Consider the following 26,717-nt stretch of genomic DNA (forward strand, 5'->3'; position numbering starts at 1 on the left):
ATATCTGCTGACCTGATGCAAATACTTTCGATGTGTTCGATACCACTAAATTAAATTGATAAATATTACACTGTGGTTAGGGTTAGTGCTGTCGCTTACCCATACATTCGTTCACGAACTGGATTGCTCAAGAAAATCAAAGTTATCCTCATTATTAAATCGTTATCCACACGTTTACAGGGCGTGATTCAGAATATAGTCGAGGAATGGAAAGCCTTAGCCACTAAATACAAGCACGCATTGACCCAGCATACATAGATTCAAATTCAGAGAGGCGATCATAGTTTCAGGGATGGAATCCAAACAATTAATTCGGCATCGCAGAAATTTTTTAGAGAAAAAAGCGGCAGGAAGATGGCGAGATAGGATTAAAAAGGGGAGACAAGCGACAGGACGGTATTCTCCCCGGTATGATTTTGGAAAGGCGTTGGTGTATAGGAGCAACGCTCTCGGCAGGAGGCAAAGGAAAGAGGAGAGCATGACATGAAATGAAAGAGGAGCGAGAGAGGTCGAGGCGAAAAGGTATGGGAAAAAAAGAGGAAAAGGAATGCAGGGGCAATTTGATGCCGACCAAAGCGCGCTAAGTTGCGTAGAGCTTGAGATGGGGTGGATTCTGAAAATCACCCGTTGCCATGGAGACGAGAGCACGGCCATTTAGTCCGAGAGAGCATGCGGCTGTTAACACACAGGAGAGAAATCGCAAAGGATCATGATCCAAGGCACCGCGTGGCTCTTACCCCGGCCTGCGTGTTTTCCTGAGCTATCCTCCCGTGTTACCACGCGGTTAGATGCGTGGTAGCCACCCAAGAGACTTCGTCTCGACCTTTCCAGTCCATACAGCCACCCCTACAGTTATACATGAATTGGAGGAATCACCAGACGTATTACGAATCGAGCCGAGTGGCATTGTAATTTACAATGAGGAAATCGGCACCTTTTTCGTACGGTATGGATATGTTCCGCATGGTTTTCAGGTTGAGGCGGAGCTAGTAAGTACTAGGTAGAAGTAAGTATTAGGTAGTAGTAAGTAAGCTAGTCGGTAGTTCCGAACATAATTTTAAGTTTTCCATCAGATAAATTGACTTAATTTGATTATGAATTCATTATTAATACAACGTAAATCTTTAGGTCCTTGGAACTGAAAGAGCGTCTGGAAATACTTGTGGAACTCATGTTCTCGCACGTAGTAAAGAACCACCTGAGTTCCACCTTTAAAATTTATATGATTCCTGCAAATTTGACAAACAGACATTACTGGGATAAGAAGTTGGTAATTTTCAGGTAACATATGGTAAATAAGTCCAAAACTTCACAGAGATCCATTAATGAAACCCTATTCTTGGAAGAGGTTAAGATAATTTGAGTAGGCTGCCAAAAGATGAGGCAACTCGCGGATGAGGAAACAAAAGGAAGATTACAAACGCAGTGTTGGAGTCAATTCATACTACTGAAAGGTGGCAAGTAGATCATGGCTTAACGAAGATCCCGTTAGACGAAGAGAATGATGTATCTGAGGCGTCTATGTATCACGAAACCATTGATTAGGATTCTTCTGAAAAAAAAGGACACCAGATGACGCCAGGATTAGTAAAACGAGCCAACTGTATAAAATACAGCAGATAACACCTTGAAACAAAAATTAATGATATTATATTTGAGATTCGCCATCTGGGTCATTCCACATCAATTCAACAAACTTATTTCCCTTAAGGTGTCAGTTTTCCATGATAATTTCGTTATTATTTTCAGAATATTTATGGGTTTTACTCTAATTTAGATTGTTCCAAAAATCGAATTATATAATTTTGAATAATTGTTATATTAGTTTTGGTTTCCCATATATCTTGCAACGATACATAGAAATAAAACATTCGTGATTATGTATCTCTTCGTGTTAATTTTAGCCAATGACCACTAGGGATAAACGTTTGTTGAATTTAGGTAGAATTACCCTTAAGGATTAATTGAGGTGTATTTATGTGGGATCTTAATCCCACTCCTAAAAACAAAAAACTGCGAATTTTAGTCTGGAGCACACGGTAAATTGAGTTATTGCTGCATTATTTAGGCCAACTTCATAAAAACGAAAGTTGAAATGAAACTACATAAAAGAATAAATGCATTAATAGAGATTTTTTTATAATATTTTAAAAAAATAGCCATAAATTTTCCTAAGACTTCCCCCATACTTATATTCGTTCTCTTCCCCATGACTATTTTGTTACATCAATAAAGACAAATTTCTTGTAAACGCAAGTTTGAATGTAACTCCTTCAAGTATGACTACATTAATAGAGATATTTTATAATAACTTAAAATAACAGCCATATATATTCCCAGAATCTTGAGCATGTAGAGCAATTCAACTATTTAGGCAGCACTTTAAAGGGAAACGGATACAGTAGTAAGGACATCAAGAAGCGAATCGCATTAGCAAAGGAGGCGTTCATGAACAGGAAGGAGCTTCTGAGAGGATCGTTACGTAAGAGTTTAAAGAAAATGGAATGTAGCTCTCTACGGTGCCGAAACGTGGACACTAAGGAAGGAAGACGAGAGAAGATTGGAGGCATTCGAGATGTGGGTATGGAGAAGATGAAATGGACGGAGAGGAGGAGAAACGACGAAGTGCTGGGCATGATGGGTGAGGAGAGGCAACTTTTAGATGAGATTCGGAGGAGACAGAAGGTTTGGATGGAGCGAGTACTTGGCGGAGAGGGGATGTTGAAAACGGTGTTACAGGGTAGAATGTTAGGTAAACGAGGGATAGGAGGGAAGAGAACAGGATTTTTAGATAGATTGAAAGGGAATAGGCCTTACAGTGAATTGAAGATAGTAGTGCTGGAAGGAAAGGGAGGCTCCCAGATTACTTCTTTAGTGCTCCATGGAAACCTAACTTAATCGGTAGAATACTATAATAATGATAATATATATATTCCCAAGATTCCCTTACTTAAGTTCGTTCTCTTCCCAATGACAATTTTCAGGTCTCCTGAGGGTTCCGACTCTTCTTCGTCAGTGGGACAATCACCGTAATCGTCCCGTTGGGGTAGACTGCAAGAGACGCAGTTTTTCAAGCGGGACAAACGACGCTTGACGTCTCGGGAAATAAAGCTTTCAACCTCGCCCCCAACCCCTTGGTCTACATTTTATTTCCACGTCACCCCGATAGTTTTCGCGAGCAGGACTGATGGGCGAATCGCCTCTCCAACGGGCTGTGATAGGACGGCAGTCCGGCCGATCTTTCTCCGCCGCTCCAATTGCCGCGGCGCAAACGTCACATCGCGGCGGATTTCCCGAGTTTTATCGGAAAAGTTGGCCACCCTAATGGGCGATGAGCGGATGAATAAAAAATTAAAAAAAAGGAATCGCGACCGAGACCTTGAAATAGGATGCCACATGCATCACTGGCGATGCGCACGGAGAGAGAGAGAAGGAAGCATACGTGTAGAAGCAGCGGAGATAAACGAGGGATCTCCGTCAAAGTCCCTGAGATCAATGCGAATGCCCAACGAAAATTTCGCTGTGAGTAACACTTCCATCATCAACTCCACGAACTTCGAGTGGAAATTCCAAATAAATCATGGAAGAAAACTGACGACTATAACGACTTCCCTATTGAATTTAAACTAGTTTTAGAGAAATCATTAAATTTTACGGTGAAGTTTGCGCGCTCTCACCTTTTGGTCTTGGTTTTAAATAATGAGAAACGGAACAATGCTTCTAATTCAATACTTGGGAGATTAGATTTAAGATGAGAATATGAAGAAATATACTAAAGTGAAGATTTTATAAAAGACTGTTAGTCATTTCCCTAAACTGACAGAGAAATGGAGAAATAAATCTTTTGAGCCGATTAAAGCATAAATAGGAGATATGAATGATCTCGGGGTTATCCGGCGGTTAGATTGGGGAACTTACTATATGCCTGTATGCATATGGGATGACTGGTTCCACGCTGGCTCCATAAAGACTCTGACCCTGTGTACTACCCGAAAAGCATATACCTCAATGAAATAATTATGAAATTGTTGGTATTGTAATAGGAAAAATAATTTCATTGCACTTACCGTATGAAAAAATAAAAATAGCCATAGCGTGAACATAAGAACCTCCAATTTATTGGAATCATAAAAATAAAAGGAATCTGTAGTTTCATTTCCTCAAAGACAAATCGAGGCAATTTGCCAATTTACATAAGGAATCCACATGATGTAAAAATCCCCAATTGTTTTAGCTCTAAAACACTTGTCTGAAAAATATTTTGTATCCATTTAATGATTTAAAATAAAATCCGTAAAATAACAACAACCATTAAAATAAACTGTTTAGTTTAATGATTTAAAAAATAATAATAGTTTTAACAATGCCATCAATCCATATAGGTTAAAAATTTATGCAGTAAGCATTCAAAATTTTATAGAATAAACCTCAAGTTTTCTTTTAAGAGATATTTTGCTCAATGTAAACAGGTAAAACGCTAATAATAAAGTTATCGAAAACTTTTTTCTATTCAATATACTTTTATGCGGTAAAACCTGAAACTGTTTCAACACTCGTATCATTTTAAGAAACGTTTAAAAAAGGGAAAATACAACGTTAGAATACGGTATTTCCTCTTTTTATAATGGCACGGGATTGCTTAAACCGGTCGACATAGTACCGAATAAAACTATGCGGAAAATAAAAAGTTATCGAAATATATTCCCTTGTGCAAGTTTCACGAAGTTAGCTCGAAAACGATTGAAAATGTAAAACGCATTTTCAGCCTGTAAAAACTCTTCTTGGGATACCGCGCGGGTAAGATTATATGAGAGCGCCGACGTTTCGGGTACCGACTCGCTACCCATTTTCACGGCTTCTAAGCGAAGTAGCCCTGTAGCCGTGTCTAGTGGGGTAGCGAGTCGGTACGCGAAACGTAGGCGCTCTCATATAATCTTACCCGCGCGGTATCCCGAGAAGAGTCTTTACATGTTGTTTGCCGGGAAAGTGTAAATCTTGCATTTGCAGTCGTTGCATAAAATGGATAATACATATTTATTTTTACATAAGTGAGCGGTTCCATTGAGTTTTAAGGCTAGAGAGTGACCTTGAATATTTCATCTTTGATAAACGGAGGCGGGCACGAAGGGGACACCGGTCTCTACACCGCCCCACCACCCGTGCAAAACTTTGCTCCAACGTCCAAGAACTTAACTCCCCCCGAGAGAGCAGCAAATAAGGTACAACCCAAGAGTGCGGGGAAGGGAAAGAGCCGCGTGGATTGGGAGCAGGCAGCGGGTATATTTTAAAGAGTAATCAGCAATGGACGCAATGCGGGCACATGGCGCGAGAACGGAGAGACTGCGTGTCTCGGGCCGGCTCACGTGACGGGTCCGACGCAGAGCGGGAAAGGATGCTGGGATAGAGGAGGGATACTGCGCGGCAGGGGAAGGAGTGTGTGGAATGGGCGGAAGGATTCGAAAATCCTTAAACAGATTGCGATATGGTAATTACCTGACGCAGTCTCCATCCTTCAAAAAAAAGAAATAAAACAAAAACGGTACTTTCACCTTAAGCCCATTTATTGGGCAAGGGAGCTTTAAAAAAAAAGTCGACTAGTAGAATACCAGGATTACATTACCCCACCTTGGAAAAGCAAGTGAAAAAAATAAACGTAAAATGCAGCCTTTTTTTCCTTGACGAACACTGCGCAACTCAACCGAGTTAAGTATTGAAAAAGGTACTGGGATAAAATATTCAAAAAGTTATCATGTTCATAAGCATATTTTGAAACTCAACGGTTAAAAACTTGCAACTTAAAATGGCATTTTAATCGAAATGATGAATTTTCGCCATTTTACGTATAAGAAAACCCATTGTGTGTAAACACTATGGTTCAGCAAAAATACCATCACAACAACATCAACTAAAGCAGAGAAAGCAATTTGTTCTCAATACTTCAGCAACGATTGCGTAATGAACCGTTTGTGTCATGGTTCAATTTTGTTTCTCGCCTCCAAGGTAGCAAAGCTATATCGATTTATGGAACGAGGCAAGGCGGCGAGAGATAACGCCGCCGGCGCCATATTGCGACCAGTTATGATATAATAAAATATCGCTTATTCATGCATGGACCATGAGAGATTATCCTCCGCTATCAAGCATTCTCTTTGGGATGTTTTTGCCATGGAGTGTGGGAGAATATCAGAATTAATGGACCCTCTCCATGGAACTGTCACCATTTGATGGATGGCCATTCTTTTGATGCTACACTTGGCTTCTCTTCCCTAAATCTCTAACGATTTTGCTGGATAGAGAGTTGGCACATCGCTTACGTTTTTATAAATCAATAATTCCATGGAAAGCAATTGCGTAAGAAGTGATAACATGGAGATAATATAATAAGAAACCTGTCTTCACACAGCATAAAGGCCGTTTCACACGGGGCAAGTACTTGCACAATCCGTCGTGCGTACAAAGGCGCAGTCAAAATTGCGTCACGTAAAGCGGTGAATTGTTGGAACATATGCGAGAATGCGAGGACGCGAAATGGCAAAATAGTCTCTGTTCTAATTGCGCTCATGAATTCGCTCAATTCCACCCCATTTTATAAATTAATGCAGTTCTAAGCTGCGCAATTCCGTGCACCGCGTAAAACGGCCTTAAACTAGTGAAAATTTGCGCCGTAGTCCCTTTGGGGAAATATCATGCACACGGTGGATTTATACAATTTGTTTGCACTTTGGCAGAAGCCGTTCCATCTGTGGAAGTAATTTTAGCAAATATATCCTTAAAATGTCAAAACTATAGTTATCCTCAAATCTGAAAGGGAAATACCTTATTATATCCATCGATAATTGTGGCATAACCATCGAATTAATCTTCAAACAGTCGCTGCTAAATGGAACTTTTCCATTGGTTAGCAATCACAAGGGTATTTGATCAAAATTCAAGTATTCAATGTAGAATTCGCGCCTGATAGGTAAGAGATGAAGATTAACCACAGAAACGACAACTATTGTAGATGTGTCAAACGGAAATTTTAGGCAAGACATTGGAACGCATAGGCAATGATGAGCGCTTCAAAACTCTTCACGTGTTTCCAACGATTTGTTCAAATTTTAGCAACGCCCAGAAGTGAAACTTTTCATTTTTTAGAGGATAAATTAAGAATTTAGAAAAATATTTTCATACAGAAAGCGGAAATTTCCAATGCCGCGGTGACTGCGAATCCATAGAACGCATGATGCTGCAAATATTGAAAATTTCTCGCTGACTACATGGAAACAGATTCGAATAGCTGGAGCACTCACGTTACACCATATTCAATGTGCGAGAGCGCAATCTCTCAATAAAAAAGCTTGTAAGCAGTGTGCCCCCCGCGCCGCGGTCTTACCCTTACTCCCAAGCTGGAGATATTGATGGAATGTTGTGAACCGATAACGCAGGTGGCGTCAAGGGGGCTAATATTATTATTATTAAAGTATTCTACCTATTGAAATAAGTTCGCATGGAATTTTTAAGAAGTACTCTGGCAGTCTTTCCCCACCATTCGTAGAATTTCCCCTTCAATTCATAATAAGGTCTACTCCCTTACAATCTAACCAAAAATCGTATTCTCTTCCTTCCCCTTCCTCGTTTACCTAACACTCTACCCTCTAATGCAGTTTTCAACATCCCCTGTCCGCAAAGTACTCGCTCCATCCAAACCTTCCGTCTCCTCAGTATCCTCAGTATCATCTAAAAGTTGCCTCTCCTCCCCCACCATGCCCAGCATTTCATCGTTTCTCCTCCTCCCTGTCCATTTCACCTTCTCCACTCTTCTTAATACCCACATCTCGAATGCCTCTATCTTCTCTCGTCCTCCTTCCTCAGTGTACACGTTTCCGCACCGTGGAGAGCTATCCTCCAGATCAAACTCTTAACTACCCTTTTCTTGAAACTCTTACACAATGATCCTCTCCTCCTAGTTTTTCCTCCACCTACTGTTTCCTTGAGTCTCACATACCTAGCTCCCGATTCTTCACAAAACTGCATATCCTGGGTTTGTTGTGATTTATTCTCATGCCATACTCTTTGCAGTAGTTGTCTCACGCATCCACTTGAGACTGCAACCCCTTCGCTGACTGGCAATGCAACGCCTGATTATCCTTGATCCTTATTGATTTAAACAGCATTCTCCCCACTTTCACTCCAGCTTTCAAATCTCACGCCTCCTTTACCATATCAGCTTACCCAAGGGAGCTATTATATTAGAAATGAATACTGCGAAAAATATCGCTCATAACTACCTCATTAACTAATAATACCCTCTTCATAGGAAGGAATTCGACGCAATTTGCATTTGAAAAACTCACTGAAACGTACTTGATTTTCCAATACTATTTCAGTCACTCGCCTGCAAACTAGTAATAATATATCACACACTACTCGTCTGCCTTTTAAATTTACCTGCTTCAGTAAAATAAACATACAATATTTCAGGTGCACTGGTTTATAGCAAGTCGACTGATTAAAGAAATAAGGACGGGAAAATGAAAAGGTCCCGAGGTAGCATTTTAAGTATCAAGCCAAATAATTTTTTGGTGCCCATTAATATAATTCATCATAATGCATACACTACATTTCATCCTTAATAAGAAGATTTGGCGAAGCTTAATGCGCAAAGTCTTTATAAAAATTGAGTACCTGAGAGCTTTACCGAAATCAAGTTAACGCACGAACAAATATCGTAATTATAAAAAATTTACATTTTCCAGTTGGCTCGCTTCAAGGCATGAGCTTAGAATGAATGCCCTCCTCTCTTTGACTTCAACCAGTGACTGCAATATTACTGCTACCATTAATTTGCAGAGGCCAAAAATGCCGTTTGTTCAAGGGAAACCCATTCACCCGGGCAAAAGCTGTTCTATTGATGGAAACACTCTCACACGGTTGATTTCAAAAGGGCCGCGGAATAATGAGAGCGAGAACTAGGCCACGTGGAACTGCACACAATGTACCGCGGGCCCACGAAAGTGAAAAACGGAGAGAAATTCCCTCCTCGCCCAACGGAGTCGAGGCATCCGCCGCATTATTCAAAGCTGCCGCGTCACATTGCCGCAGAAATCCTCAACGCTCCGCCGTCTCCACGATTTGTTTAACAAATGCCTGCCCATCCGATAAAGCAAAAGCTTAGCCCCTTTTGCCCCGCAATAAAAAGGTATTGCACGAACGAGGGGAACATTTCGGTGCCCGCGAAGCCGTGAAGTATATTTTTATTCTAAAACAACAAAATAAGGTGGAAGTGAGAGAGAATGCTAAACAGCAATGTAGAGGCATACACTAACGCTTCCCACGTACGTCAACGTCTCTGTACAAGGGGTGCTCTAACAACAACAACAACAACAACAAAAAAAACTTGTAACACCCAAGTATCCAATATTCAAATTGGGTCATAAAAATGTGGTTTATTTTCACTTAACTTTTATCTTTTTTAGGTGGAATGATTAGTTTCAGAAATGAATTTCTTCGATTTTAGAAATAATGGGCGAATCAACGAAAGACAAAAGGACTCGCTGATCAACAAAGGACCGAGAAAAAGTTTCCAAGAATAAAAATGAGAATACATACGTCAATACCAAAAAAAAATAGCTGTTACAAATGAAGATCCGCGTCAAACTAATCCTCAGGCAGTTCAATGTGATTATGGCGATTAAGACATTTTATGTCGATTGAAGTCGATGTAACTTTCGTGAGCCTAATGTGTTGTTTTATTCATCCGAGTTCACCTAAGGATGTTGGGAACTACATAGCGAGCCTTTCAGCATTAAAATACTTATCGACGAAAATAAATAAACTAATATAAATGATAAAATAAACCATTAAGGAAAGAGATATAATAACGTGATATAATAGTGAGCATGGAAGGAAATTCAAACAACAGCGAGACGTGACACTGGGTTTTTGAAGTTTACTGTTCTTAAGAATAAATAAATCGGCTTAAGTAGAGAATATCCCTTAAATAAATGATTTCAAGTATCCAAACTTCAGACTCAGTAGAAATAATTTCCGATGGATAAACAAAGATACCTGATGTATCAAAATAAAGAACTCTGATAATTTCTCTCTCATATTAGAACTCATAGGACTTTTTTATCAGATGGAATGTAGCAATTAATTTCATTTAGAAACTAAATTTTTCTTATTTGAAAACTTTTCCGTTCATTACGATCAAATTTGGCACCAATAATGCCGTAAAACACCAATGACATCTGTAAGAACAGTAATTTCATTATTGTGTCAGTAAAAAATAATCTGGTCATGTTCACAATATAAAAACTGGAATGGTCACTTTATAAAGCCAGTACGGCTTCAGGATGAAAATAATTCTTAGCCGTGTCTAGAAATGGACTTGAAGCTGCAGAGAGAGAGAAGGAAAATGGAACGAAAAATGTCCACGATGCGAACGTCTCCACCAAATGTTCTATGCATGCTTTCCCACTCACGAGGGAAACAAAAACCCAGGCAGGGACTTGTGTCAACTTTTCCCTGCAAAAAATCGTAGAGATACTGGTAGGGGAGAGTGTAAAAACGTGAGAGGGGATCGAAACGAACTACTTGGCTATTCATCAGATTGCACGTGGGGGGGATACGGAATACAACTACCTCTCCCTCTGCTTCTGTTCTGCGGTTGCAGTCAAGTGAATTGAACCTTTGGCGAGTGAGATAGAAACAGTGGCGTAACTAGGAATGTGCTTTGCAGGGGATGGGAATCCTGGGAGGGCAACCCCCCACCCCAGGCACCCTCCATCCCTGGGGACCGGGAAAATTTTTGAAAAATGACGTGCCTGGAAATATATTTTACATCATTTTGTCACTTAAAATTTTTAAAGCAAATGCAGTTATTATGTGTCAAAACTAGACACTAGTTTTAAATATTTTTTTTCATTTCTCTGAGGTTTTGGGGGGGGGGGGGAATCTATCGCCCTCGAGTTACGCCACTGGATAAGAAGACTGACGAAAAAAATAAGGAAGAGGGATAGAAAACGAGGGTTTGGAGCAGCCATTTCAACACAACCAAGGTCCAGAGTTGCCTCTACCTCAACTGTGACTCAAAATCCGGCTTAGTCCTTAGACCCCTCAATGTTTCTTAAACATTCAATCGAATCAATTTGACCCAATTCTGTGCACATTACGCCAAATACCTGGAAAATGTTGATATTACACTGCGCAGTTCAAAATCCGCCACTAATTCACCAATAGAATCCACTACCGCAGAAAGAATTAAAATGGCAATATGAGATCCAACATCTTTTCCTGGTTACAGGTGAAGGTAAATGAAGAACTTCTCCAATGATGAGGTAAAGGAGCTTAAACAGACGATGATGAAAATCGGTTTAATTACCGTTTTCAATTTCAATAATATTCACTTGGAATAGACGCCGATTACCGATTTCTCCTGTTAAAAATTACAGGAAAATAAGTGCCTAAATTCGTCATCATCTTGACATTTTAGTATGTATCCACGTTAATAACACTAATCGGTGACGAATATCCGCGGTAACCACTAGTTGTCATATCAGGTATGGGGAGAATAGAACAATTAATGGCAGTACACAAATTATTGTTGCAAATAGTCATCCCTCCCTCCTAATCCCTCCCCATCCCTCATCATCATTCGTCACCCTAAGGGATCCCTATCATTTGCGTTGTTTCGGGCGGTGGAGTTATCAGGCGTGATCAAGAATTGGGCTAAGGCTCGCTAACTCTTGTGCTCTTCGCATGGTTTCTCTTACGAGAAAAAAAAGGAATAGGGGAGAGAGTTGCTTGTGCTGGAGCTGTGGGTAGCACGAAGGGAGGAAGGAGAGGAAAGGGAGTCTGGTTGGCCGGTTGCCAGCAACAGTCGAGAGCGAGCGAGATCGACGGGGCCATTTAGGCTCAGTGGGGGAGACAGGGCGCGTGCGGAAAAGGGCTCTTGCCGAGGCGAGAAAGTTTGACGACCGGTCGTACGTACGATATCATATACGGAAATGGGGCGGTGCATTGGAAAAGTACAGGCGGGATGGACATTTTGGCAGAGCTATACGATGTGACGATCACACGAAATCATCAATGATAGCATGATTATCGGATATCGTCATAGATGTCTTTCATCAACAATAGTGTGTCGATAAATCGAGATTACAATCAGTTTATCACAATGCTGTAGATAAAATATATTGACAAAGTAAGTAACGAGGAAGTGAGAGAGAAAAAAAGTCAACTAAAAACCCTGAGAAGAAGACGGGAAAACTTAGTTGGCCACATCTAGAAGCACGATAGATTAATGAAATTTATCATCGAAGGGCATGTGGATAGGAATAAGGGCAAGGAACGACACCAATTGGACATAGGGAGGAAGTAAATGGGTGTGCTGGACTTGTTCATCATGACGTGGAACACGCTGACATTGGTAGGAAATTTTTATGGAAAGCGGTGACTAGGCAAGGAGAAAGGCATAAATCACAACGCAAGAAACTTCGCGGAATTAAATTTGCAAAGATAAATTCAGGGATTGGGTCATTTAATGATAAATTTATTCATTTGAATCACTATAGAGGAGACCATTTTCTTTCCAGAATGAGGACTGCTTTCTCTGTTTCCTTTATAGCACTATATTGGGAACATAGGGATAAAAATTATTCGGATAAAGATTATATAATGCTCGAAATGAGTCTATAGCAATATTTCTTACCAGTAATGCCATATTCTAGCTATTCTCTTAAGATTTTCGTCATAGATTTCACCACTGCCGAAGTATCTACTGGAAGTACGCCATAAGATCAAGCCAAACTGTAAGGTGATGTGCGGGAAAAAAGTAAAATGGATAATAAAGGAATGAAGAATAGATGCAGATGAATGACATGGTCTCATAGTGATGTCGGCGGAAAGGTTAGAGTGCAAACCATGAATAAAGAGTGAGTGGTCCATCATTCTGAGGGGAGCAAACTCCGTGGAACAAAACTCATAAAGATAGATGCAGGGAGGGGGTCAATGGGGCGAGGACAAGGGTTGAAGGGCGGAGTGAGCAAATAAATACGCCTGCGTGGTTGCGGGGGAGGCCGAGCACCCTGTGCTGCTGAGCCTTGATGTGAGGGCGAGGACTATGGGAGACGAGAGACTCGGAATAGACGTGGGCGGTAGCATTAGGGTTGGGAGATGGAAACTCGGTCGAAACGGTCGAGAAAGTCCGCGAGAACTCAGACTCTCAGCGGAAGGGTTGTGCGGGGGTGGAAAACGGGATGCAACAGCGTGGGTGATCAACTAAAGGCGCGGGGAAAGTGTAGAAGAGAAGAGTGGAAGGGTAGCGATTTTTGCGTTCGTTGTCAGCTTAACTCCCTTTCTCACGCAATCGATAGGCATGAGGGACGAAAGTATATGTTAAAAAGGGTGGATTTATATGGCATACGAAAAGCGAAATATTTTGAATAACTAATGTTTGTTATTGAAACGTTACATGCAAAAATCGCTCATTAAAATTATAATGATTACTTAATACACTGTTGGTATACTTGTGAAATTTTTCATTGAATGGTCTAAAGAACAAAGCATATTCAGTATTGAAGAGGAATAAATATCTTCAGATGCATTCGGATGATTATTGAAGATTTATATTCTAAGGTTACTGATCATTAATTAACCAATTTCCTCTCTGATAAGATTTTTGGTATTAGGATTCGCGACTGACATTGCAAGATGAAGATAATATTTCTAAAACTATCTGACCAGCTTCGCCGGTTATCAGAATTGACCATAAAGCTTGCAGGACGGTAAGCAATATATTTTCTTACGCTTAAAGCTAAACAATTCAAATTCAATTCAGACGAAAGTACCACAAAATTTTATGCCTAAGAGAGGACTTAATCAAATACCAAAATACCATTTATATATTGATAAGAACGTACTCATTCCGCAGCCATTTAGGAGGAGTCACATCGCTTCCTCCGCTTTCTATGTGGTATTATCCCGGCAAATAAGTTCCATGAAATTTTCTTGGGAACATAGGGATAAAAATTATTCGGATAAAGATTCTATAATGCTTGAAAGGAGTCTATAACAACATTTATTACCAGTAATGCCATACTCTAGTTATTCTCCAAAGATGTTCGCTGCCGAAGTATCTACGGGAAACGGCTCTCAACTTTACATTCAGTATATTCACTACCATTTTCCTAATGTATATAACTTCGAGGGAAAGAGGGTATAAACATAATGTAAATTATCAATTAACCATTAACTTCCAGCACTTCAGAACTGACATTTTAGTGATTTTAAGATGACTATTTTCAACAATAATTTGTGTACTGCCATTAATTGTTCTATTCACCCTATACCTGATATGACAACTAGTGGTTACCGTGGATATTCGTCGCCGATTAGTGTTATTAACGTGGATACATACTAAAATGTAAAGATGATGACGAATTTAGGCACTTATTTTCTTTAATTTTTAACAGGAGAAATCGGTAAAACTTAATCAAAATATTTAACGAGAATGAAAACCGTGAATCAAAATAAAAATTGTAATGTAATTTAAATATTTGAGACCATCTGACCAATAATAATGTATTTATTTTTTTCTTTCAAATTATTCTATATGTATTAAGTAAGCTTGAAAGTTCAAAATACCTAGAGAGGAAGAGCACTATGGCAGATAAAATACATGGTGCTTGATGCGAATTATAACATCCAATTAATTATTAATTTCAAAACGAATTTCAAGGAAAAATTGCCATCCTAATATTGATTACGAATCTTTTCTACTAAATTTCGGTGCACAATAGCGTTTAGTTTACATTTTAGAGATATGTTTTCATAGTGATCACTCCCTACTCCCACAGAATTCCCCAGCGTATAACCGATATTCATAGCTATCACTTTTACATGAGTAAAAGTTAAATCAAAATACTAAATTAGTTACCAGAAATGATTGATTTAACGAACTTAATGACTTTACGAAAAGGTCAAGCCTTCGTTGGAATGAATAAGCTACAGGAAACGATTATTCTTCACATTTATAATGTTTGAAAACGTGTAAGAAAATAACGCGGATGAACTTAACAAAACACGTTATATGCAGTACAAATTATAATTTTCAACTAACGATTTTTGTTCATCTAACGTTTCAATAACGCATCGCAATCATGCTCCAACTGATAAGACGATTAAATAAATCCTATAAAAAATTAAATGAGCAGACATCTGGAATTCGTGTAGAATCTGAGTTTTTGCCGGCGTATGCTCTGCAGGAATATTTCTCGGGTTTCCCACCGGGTGTCGTATCGGGTTGTAGTTCCCAACGTTTCCATGACTAAGTCCGTCATCGTCATCAGGGGTTAAAATGACCCCTGATGACGATGACGATGACGGATGATGACGTAAAATAACCCCTGATGACGATGACGGACTTAGTCATGGAAACGTTGGGAACTACAACCCGATACGACACCCGGTGGGAAACCCGAGAAATATTCCTGCACATCTGGAATTCGTTTTTGTATTCTTATCATTTTATCACCCTTGCAACTGTATCGCCTACAAAATAAATTCACCCACATCCGGAATGTTATAAAAATAATAAAACTATTGAATACACTACCATCATAAAAAGGTTGAACTACGTAACGATTTAGCTACAGCCTCGGCTTTGATCTAGAATATCATGACGGCTTTGAACACACGCGACGTCGAAAATTGATACTAGGGCCACTGAGTGGGCGATTATACCGTGATGTATTGGGAAGGGTGAAGGACATGCTCTTCAGTTACATGGAGCTCATATATCTTTCTCCTTTTGTACACGCCACGCTTTGCGACACCCGGTGGTACACACTAAATAAATAAATGTCGAAATATGGGTAAATATCAAAATAATAACACACTATAAATGATTTTTAAACAAATTATAACACAAAATTTATTACCTTCCGCATGCAGGAAAGCTAGCATCATCCTATTAGCTGATAATGAAGCTTTATCATTCAATTACGCAGTAAAATTATATTCTATAGAAATGGTTTGGAGGCATTATTGATTGCCTTCTAGGAGCGATCACGCTCATTCTTAAATGGTTAAAGTGGCTAAAAAAAACCTTCAGAAGTGATGTTGCTTTCACAACCAACGCAAGCTTTCTAAGATAAAATAATAAATATCACTATTTAGAATGCATTAAAAATAAATATTTCATGCAATAAAATTTTTCCCTCTGTACTTACTCCCATGTATCAATACCATCACTTTGATGAAAAAGGATAATGTGTAATATGCCGAAATTTTAGGTGACTTAGCCGATTAAGTAACGAATGATGATTTAAAGTAGACTTTTCTGATAGTTATGACAGAGCGATATTCGAAGGCACTAAGCGATTCCTTCACACTTGCGCAATAGCGTGGCGTTTAGCACCGAATTGTATCTGGATACAGAACGAGAAAGGTGTGAGAGGACATGCATCGTGGAGTCTGCCAATTTCTCTAATCTCACAGTTTTTTTAATTCTTCAACGAACGCCAGGCTTTGCAATACCTAATGAGATATTTATAGCCACCAAGTCATTATGATACATGGTAAATGATATAAATTATTTCTAGTGCGATGAATGATTTGCTTTGCGATCTATTTAACGACAAACGGACATCATTCAGGAAGTCATGATGACGCCTAGCATTACAATGGCGTATGAAGTACAAATAATCATGCTGGAAAGGGAAGAGAGGGAGTTGAATATGCATGGATGTCTTGCGTGCTTACTTCCCCACAACTCTTATTCCTTCACTTAAATTTCACGTTTTACGACACATAATTCATAGAAGACGGTACTATAAATCAAAATTATGAGGTATTCTTTATAATTCAAAGAATTTTTTAAGTCCAATTGCCATCGTCCCGAAACTGATGATCCCGAAAGATTGTCAAAATGGTGATGAATCAAATGTCAATTAAAGTTGGACAGAGTAACTACGTTCAATAATGGTTATTCAGGTAACCCAGTAATCATAAAGGAAAGGAGAGTAATTATTAACCAGCCTAGGGTTAGAAAATGGTCCTGAAGAGTTATATTTTTTTTACACTATTGACGATTGACAAATGAATTGAAAAACTGATTTCAGAGTTGCCTATTTTTTAGAACCTTTATTGGCATTATGGTTTCCAATTTTCAGATCTTCCCGCAAAATAGTTGGTGAATATAAACCTTTAAAACCACGCATTCGGTAACACCCATCTATATTTAATATCGTGAAGTTTTATATTATTATTACCGACTACCATTCATTCCAGTAAACTCAACAAAACACCCAAATCATCGTCATAACCATCGCCAGTGTTTGGATTAAAGTATGCAACTCATGACGCAACGATATTCATTGTAGATATAGGTGCTTTGGCAACGGATGGGGCTTTGATCTAGAATATATCGATAGTTTTAACCGCAAATGACGTTGAGAAGTGATGCCCCCGCGCAAGTGCAACGGCGGCGTAGGCGTTACGACCGGAGTGCAGTTGGATAGAGCTGGGAGGAATGGAGGCAGAGCGGAGGGTGGGAGGGAATTGAAGGCGCGTGGGTGTCTGAGCGGGCCGAATCAATGCAAACGAGCCGGTGCAAGGGAGAGGGTGGCTCTGCTACCCACCATGCAAAAGAAAATCGCTCCAAGCTAATCTCGAAATGCATTCACCAACTTCCCCCTCCTTCCCAGCCATCCTGATCGGCATATGCTGCGCCGGTTATGAACGATGAATTAGGAGGCAGAGCGATTCCGCTGCATCGGTTGGCGTTACGACTTTGAGAAGAGGCCCCGAATGTACCACGTAGCTGGGCGCATGGCTTGTTGGTATTTGACGCGGCGTTATCGCGAGAACGGATTCGTGATGTTTGATAATTACGTCGGAATTGCCATGTGCTTTGACTCAAGGAGAAACGCAAGCTACAGTTCCTGGCTACAATCATCCGTTCTGCATTCCAGTAAACCACTAAAGCGCAAATTTCGAATTGGGTCTCAAAAGAAAAAAATTGGAGATATGCTATTTCCGATTACTATGCCCATGAGAAAAGCAAAGAAAATGTTTTCAAATGTTTCACATTTGGCATTTTTTGCATTTTTAGCTTCGCGAATCTCATATTGGATTGCGTGAAATGCTCTCGGGATCGCCACCGGGTCAGGAACTGCATAACTGCCGACGTCACTCACAGACCGGACGATGGCCGAGTCGGCAGCTATGCAGTTTCTGACCCAGTGGGGATCCCTAGAACATTTCACGAAGTCTTTTTGTCGGGACAGCACTATACCTATCTTCATACCTTGGATTGTTTCACAGCGGTCAAAACATGATTTTATACCAAATAAAACGTGATTAAGAACAGTACATAATCATTTAAAATTTATCTATTACGCAAAATCTTAAGATGCATCCAATATTAACTCCATGAATTCAGCCTTTTCAAAGCAAATACACGTCTAAAAGTCAATCTATTATAGAAAAAAGCTATAAATACGGTCGAATATTCTGGGCAGAAGACTTTACTCTAAAAAACAAATTTTTAACGTCTAAGGTTAACTGAACATTACTCGCCATACGCGGAAGCACGGTTGCCGATTGCGTGTCCGTAGGAACAACGGAAGTTCTCCATAATCTTTCTATCGCAAATTAATTTCTTGTTGAGGGAATAGCATGCATCATTGGCATAATCGGACCATCACCAGATTCAACTTCGGAAATAAAGGATAAAAGATTGCCTATTCGGCCTATGAGAGAGCGAACTAGAAAAGTAAAAGATATGGGTATAAAAATTGTCGCAAAAAGTTATACAAGGTGTAGACCATCATTGCGTGCAGGCAATATTACTCCACTCGTTTTCATTATCTACGAGGAATAAAGGTCCGCGGTTGATAACGCATCGGCAGAATTATAGAGCAATCTGCAGTTAAAAGCGACGAATGGTTCGACTGGTTTCTTTCATTCTTCTAATGGTAATTAGAGAAAATGATTGATGAGTCAACATGATGAGTAATGTCACCCAGCGGAATATCAGTCATCGATCGCAAGAAACATTGGGTGCGACACTTCATTCTTCAAAAGCTGAGTTAAGAGGTATCACACTAAAGTTTTCAGTTACACTAAGGTAATTTAAATGAAGGAGACACAATAGGCCCAGAAGCGATACGGTACATTTCGAAAACAGCAAAAAATGAAGTTTACTACCACGTGCCATTTGAAGAGATTTCTGCCTTCGTCCCATTCAACTATAACCATGGTCATGCTGTGGATGGTATTAACATAAAGGCTACAGAGGAAATGAAGTACCTAGAAGTTACGATAACCTCGAACCTCTCCAAGGGAACACATATAAGGAATATTTGTAGAATAGCCCTGAAGAAATTAGGATTCGTCAAGCGTATTGTGGGAATATTTTAGGATGAGAAAGTAAAAGAAAGGTGTTATTTCGAACTCGTCCGACCGCACCTTGAATATGCAGCAAACGTATGGGATCCGGTGAAGAAAGACTTAATCCTCGAACTGAATAAAATACAAAGGAAGGAGGCGCGGTTCGTCAAAAACTGCTATGGGCGTACAGACAGCGATACCCAGATGATAAGCGAATTAGGCTGGGAGCCGCTAGAGACTCAGAGGCTGGGCGCAAGGCTGAGATTGCTTGAAAAATTGAGAATATATATCTTTAAGAGCGACGCGGAGAACATAATATTAGAGCCCCACTATATTTCCAGGTCCGACAGAAGCGATAAATTAAGAGATATATTTCGCTGAACGGATAGATATGGCAATTCGTTATTCCCCCGAACCATTAAGGACTTTAATAAATGCCAGTATTAATTTCGTTTGAGAATTTCCTTTTTATGTGTAAACGGCTGGTGTTCTAACATCCCCTGCCACATGTCTTTTAAGCGACTCACGGGGTAGTATGTAGATGTAGAAAAAAGAGCCTGAATTGGAGTTTTAAATTGTATAAACTGATTATAAACCTGATTTCACTCAGGAATACAATTTTAAAATTTGAATGCTGATGGAACTTTTTTTTTCGATCTCATTTCCTTTTTTTATTGTACTAAACATTTTACTCATTGAGTTAATGACATTAAACTTTCCTCTTACGTAGTATTCATATACAAATCATACCGAATAATAATATGATTTACTACAAAATCTATGAAAAAGAATTAGAATCGCTCCCATCTTCTTCCCCGATGAGGTCTTGGACGCGAAGTTAAATATCTCACGTATGGACAGTGATTTTGTTTTTCAAAATTTTAATTCTGAGCTGAAAGCAAAAGTAAATGATCATTGTCTTTTTATTTTTACTACTCGATATAATGAATAAATTGATACCACTCTCACACTTTTATCACGAAGAAGGCCAACGGAATTGATTTCTCATACGAACTACGATACAAATGCGCACTTAATAAAATGACGATAATTCATGTTCCGATGTTGCGTGCAGGATAGCAGAAGACACCGCGTTTCCATATTCTTAAGAACCAAAGCGATTAGCCGATTTGGAAGTTGAATGCCTCTTCAGGGACAAAGATTTCTTCGACAAAAAATATAAATCCTGGAAAGAAAGAACTCGTGACGTTCCAGGTGAGACATACACGCTTCAGAGATACCATGAGGAGCTAAAAAGAGACACAAAAAAAGTTAGGATAATTTACCCAAGACGAAAAGATCGTAGTATAGAGGTGACCCCAAAAAAGCTCGCAATGACGTAAAAAATTTATTTGGTATATAAAGAAGGATTTGGAGAAATTCGGATATTGACTATCATAATAACGTCAAAGAGGAAGTAAAAGATCACTAAATATTTTGCAAAAATAATATCTGAAAATTTTTACACAAGACAATTTTTGCAGAAGAAAGAAAACTGAACCAAACATCTGAGAATATGGCAAAAAACTGATCCCTTATTCCCAAAATAAGACTATAGCACGCTATGCTTGGGCATAATTGACGTAATTAATTCTCAATAGGCATTTAATATCCAGCTGTGTAACTTGATTAATTAATTTACCGTTCCGTGATCGAGTCGGTTCCGCGGTTAGAAGACCAAGGGGGTAAGATAAATGACAGAAGGGTCGGGCCGTGGGATAGGACTGATAGGATTTAAGGGATCGGGCGGGTGAAAATTAAACCGGAACATGGAAGGGGCGGAGAAGGCTTGTAAAAGATGTCTGCGAGGCGTTATGTGGGTGTAGGATGGATAGGCATGCACAAAGCGGAAAATTGATCGAGCGTGGGTCGGTAATGAGAAAAGAGTGAGCCAGATTCCACGAAAACGCTGATCCGAGCCTCTGAATAGGATCCACTTCTTGGCACGTGTGGTGCTGTCCTTTATCCTTCATCAGGAATGGTATGGGTGTGGTATTTGAAGGAAGCGACCAACAGCTTAAGTAAGTTTTCAACGGCTTAACGTCTCTCCTGGTGGAAGGAGGGCTTGAAATTCCCAAATAAAATGTTAAAAATTGCCAAAGACTCGATTATTTCTCAAGAAGTGATGGAAAATTTATATTGATATCATTTAATTAACAACACTTAAGGCCTGGTTACACGGTACATTAACACGTACAAATTAATGTACTTTTGCGTGGATGATTTTGGTGAACTGGAAGGGAACATGTTCGAATGCATGAACCGAATTAGAACAGTTTCTATTTTCTATGCATGCATTCGCACAAGTTGGGTGGTTACGCGATGCATTTTGTCGTTCATTCTCGCGTCCATACATTTAGACATTAACCCGTACGTGTTAATGTATTGTGTAACCAGACCTTTATGTAATATTTACTGCATTATTTTTTAGCATACATTTCTGCTATTTGATAGCGACTCAGTTCCGGCCTTATGACCTTGCCAACCACCTAAAGCTCTCTAACGTTGGTCCTTACTAGCGTTGCAATCAAAACGTTGGGGGTGAAAAAAATCATTCTTATTATTATAACTTTCAATTGTGGATCGGGAAGTCCCTGAAAACCTCTACCAGAGCCGAGATTTGAACTCGGGCCCTCGGGAAGGTAATCCAACATTCTAGGCAACTCACCAACCCGAACCCTTTCCATTTGGTCTTTTTTACTTAAATTAACCTCAAATTGGGCTTAAAGCCCCCTAATTCGTCTCCTATTAAACGCGTTTTTCACCCACGAGTGGAAAAAACTATTCCCCCAAAAATACTATCTAACTTTTACTCATTCACATGGAAAATGCAATTTGATCGGGTGATATGATGTTGAATTATTACCGAAACTTAAGTACATGCACTAGAAGTGGAAAAAGTGAAATCATAAAGTACTCAGTAAAAATTATGAAGCAATTCATTATGCACTTGACACATCACTCAACTTCTACCGTTAAACTAACTAGGGAGGGAAATTATGATTACAAATGGAACTTAGAAAATTATCAATCTCTATTTTCAATCAATATTTATTAGAGCATACCTAAACACTAAGCGATTACTTTCTGCAAAACGAGAACGTTCTAGAGCTATTAGTTATTGATGACTTTGTGAGCAAAATACGCAAGAACGGTGGTTCATTAGGCGTTAATATTACGACTTAACTACACATATAGCGTATGAATATTTTCATGATAAAACAGCAGATATCTTATGCTCCATATAATGCAAATGTACTTTTAACTATCAGTGCAAAGAAATTGGTTGATTGTTTGGATAATTATACCTAGTAGCTTTAACGATATCTATGGAGACGATTACCTCAGAACTTAAAAAAGTTTATCCACCAAAAGTAAAAACATTGTATTTTTATCCTCGCGCTAAAAAGAGAAATAAAATTTATGTCTGCTCTGACGAACAATCTACGACATTTGAAGCATCTTAAAAATGCAAAAACACCATTTTCAAACAATTATTTATTATCATATTAATTAACAAAAATTAATTTAACTGAGGTTTTCCTTTGTTTTTATACACTTTTAATGAAAATTAGTTCCAGTAATGTGGGTCACGAAAACTAACTTTGACAATTTTAATAAAACATATCCTATTTCCTTCAATACCTCAAAATAAAATATCATGAACCATCGTTAAAATCTGATAGAGAACAGTCGATTGAGCCAATGAATTATATTTTACAGAATCAGTACTTAGAACGCATTCAAATTTACATAACCTCAACATAATCTCTCGCAGCTTATAAAAAAGTTTAAAATATTACATCAAGCATGGTTTTTATTTACCTCTCCATGAATAACAAAGTAAAAGCCTTGGGATGTCTGTATGTACTTGAACTAATCGTGTATTGCAGATTAAATTACCCACTTTTAATTTTCAAATAAACAAGTTGCACTTCACAGTTGATTCTGAGTAAATTTGCAACTTTATTGTTCCTTAATTCCTCGCCACAAACGCTTTTGGATGCTTCCAAAAGAGCACTTATATGTCAATGAGTTGCGACATTTTCCGGAAGGTGGAGTAAAACTGTTTACTCCTCGGTTTAAATAGAGACGTCTTACGCCATCGTCAGATTTGTATCTAGTATCCTTCCAACACCAACAAAATTTTCCCTAAAGAACCTACTCTCCAATCAGCAAAGGTCACCTCACCTGCTTGCTATCACCAAGAATCTCAAGCCTTCCCTATTTAGTAAATTCTTCCTTCAAGTTCATCATTACATCTGAAGTCCAATTCATGTAATTCCACAGAAGGCTAGGATATTTTAGTAAAGATCAGCTTATCATTTTGAATTCAACCTAATGAAGAAGTCGACACTCTAAAGGCAAATTGCAAGCTAATTTACCGTTGCCCTACGGTCAAAATGCAAAATATTATAGGTGAAATGTCTGAAATTTTCTTTATTACCTTAAATATCAACGGAGATGATCTCCCGTGACATTTCAGGCGTTAATGGAGTACTGCCCTAAAATTAATGACTAGAATTTCCTGCGGGTTGGAAAGGAAACTGAGAATAACATCAACCAAGCCAGTGGAAAATGGAACGCTGAGTGGTGCAGCAAGATAACAATGGGGATTGAAAAAAAATACCCAGAGCAACCAACATATGCGCAATTCCATTACCTTCCACCCACACTCCGGAAAAAAAAGTTAGCTTGTACGAGTCATCGAGAATGGTTGCGCTGCCCGTAGAGACCTCTAGTGCCCATCCTCGTAGGATATAAAAATGAAGTAGCCTTTCTGCCTTGCTCCGATACCTTTGTTCACGCCCTCAACCCCTTCCAACGCGAAGCGTGTACCCTCCACCCACTCTGGCAAAAACCCACTGAATTTCTCACCCCACACATCCCGTTTTACCTTCCCCTCCTTCAGCTAACATCGCAATAGCTAGGTAAAGAAGAGGCGAGGTGGATAGAGGAGGGAGTTTTATTTTTTTTTAGAGGAAGGTGAGGGGTTGGCAGAGTAAATGAAGGGAGATACGCCGTGACCTGTGACCTATAAGAGCGAGTCTCTTATCTCATGCTTCGGGATCCAATTTTTGCGCAGAGAGCGACTTCTCTTTAAGCTACCTCTATCTCTCCTCATCCTGCCTCACTTCAGTATCTCCTGCAGCCTCTTCGTCACCCATACACGTTCTCTTTTTTACTTCCTCCTACTTCCTCCAATTACCCTCTCCTTCTCTTCGTTTTCCGTTCGCTGCCCGACCGTTCGTCTCTTCCTACCGGGTTCATCCCGTACGAACCATTCGTTAGGTGGTCTAGAAACATTTCCGAGTATTTACTCTCCATATGTAAATTGAGGAAACTCCTCGCAAACAGACCTCTGAATCACTTCATTTGTGTTCTCAAGCGATTGATCTTTTTCCTCCACAAACTTCTGCCTGCTGGGGTATCTCACTCATATTTTTTTTATAATTCAGACATTTCTCTACGCATCTTTTTTAAATGAAGCGGTAGAATTTTGGCTTATTTTCATATACCAACAGTGAAATTTAATATTCTAAGTAATTTTCATTCATAACTCAAGGCCTTTTCTCCCAAATATTATTACCTTTATAACAATATAATAGCTTAATTATGAGTGATCATTCTAATTTTCACAGATTTACTGGTTTATTTCGGTCAGGAAGATAAATAAACGCATAATAAAAAGAAGAACTGGTTAAGAAATTGATAAATCATCATACAGTACGTCGGGGATCCAACATGACACCTCGATTTCAGCAGCTGAGGTGAACTTAAAACGGCATATGAGATCCAATAAGGGAACAAGATCCCGTTGACATATCCCAGCCTCTCACAAATAACAAGCCAAAAGCTTGAAATGATAGGCCAGGTCTACACCACGAATACTTGATGCCTTTAGAAGAATAGGAATATGGAAGGAGATGGTCGTTTCACCCTTGAACTGGTGAACCGAAGATCTATGGGTACCGACAATCGTTGGCAATGGCACTCACGACCGAGTCTCTCTCAACTAATAGACAAGACTTAGTAGCAAACAGAGTAAAGGTCTAGATAAGGTAGTTCATTTACCTCACGATAGTTTACGGATTTCATCACTATTGACACGCCGAATCTTTTTAAAAATAAATCTATTCTTGGTTTTGCCTGGCCCAGTTTTTTCTGGAAGATAAAAAAGATTTTGGTTTTCTACGTAGATAAATTAATAAAAGTCTGTATAATCTTGGTAGAAAATAACCGTTTGGTTCTCTTAGTTTTCAATTTCAATTCCAACACTCGTTTATCTCATAGAACCTCATTAAATGCCTTGAAAGCAAAGTTTAATTAATCAGAGTCGTTCATTCATTCCCTATCAATAATGTTACAGAATTTAATCAAGGGCCTTCAAAACGCTCAACTAAGCAAATGTTTCTTGCTGATAGGTACCGTAATTTATTCCGGAAAGACGAAGAGAAATCATTCCCTTCGACATACAAAAGAGTAGATAAAACGCATAAAAGGGCAATAATTTGGATATATAGTTATTTTTATTTTGCTTTTACGGCTGAAAATGGGCTTTTAACCATTTCATTTTTGAAAGTTTCTAATAAAGTTGAAATATACTAAAAAGAATAAATATTCCAATACGATAAAAATTTAAACAAAATCTCATTTTACCGAACCAATCAGTTATCAAGTGAAAAAAAGAACCCATAACTAGAAACTTATAGCGAATAAGTGTTTGATATCATTGACTTTCCTTTTACAAAAAAACGGTGTCATCGGATAAATTCAATCATTAAAATCTTGGAATGAGAACTAACTATGTATTCCCGAGTTGCTGTTGTATCCCTGGTACTTTTCATCCTGTATCGGTCGCACACCTCAACTCCCACACTGTAGAGCAGGGAATCATAAAAATTAATATACATTCGACGAAAGTTACCTTTTGGCCTCAGAATTTGAGTACAATAAGCAAAACTCCCATTGATGATTTAAGATCACAATCTTCCCTTATCTGAACCCTTATAGTCTTAACGTCTAATGTGAATAGTCTTAATGGTATTAAGACTGTGGAACTGGAAGAACACCATCAAGACTATGGAACGACATAAGAAACCAGATTGCAATGTCCTATCCTTGATGTTGGATTATTAATGACATTTTATAAGCAATTATTACCTCGGAAAAGCCGTAATGAACGATACCTTTGCGATGCATATGATGCATACAGCATATGCAAATTAATCAAATATCATCTCTTAAAATACGCTTACTATTAAATTTATAGTCAATGTAGCACTGCCAAAGCAACTGCTAGCACTAAATTTGATAAGACAAACAAGATTAATATCAAG

At 38.9% G+C, this 26,717-nt stretch overlaps 1 protein-coding gene across 1 annotated transcript in view; it reads right to left on the minus strand.

The window, feature by feature from the left end:
- Window positions 1–26,717, minus strand: part of LOC124154843 (pneumococcal serine-rich repeat protein) — a 353,437-nt gene that overhangs the window by 215,414 nt on the left and 111,306 nt on the right. The window lies entirely within an intron of this gene.

Source organism: Ischnura elegans, chromosome 1 (assembly GCF_921293095.1).
Source record: "Ischnura elegans chromosome 1, ioIscEleg1.1, whole genome shotgun sequence".
Classification (NCBI taxonomy): domain Eukaryota; kingdom Metazoa; phylum Arthropoda; class Insecta; order Odonata; family Coenagrionidae; genus Ischnura; species Ischnura elegans.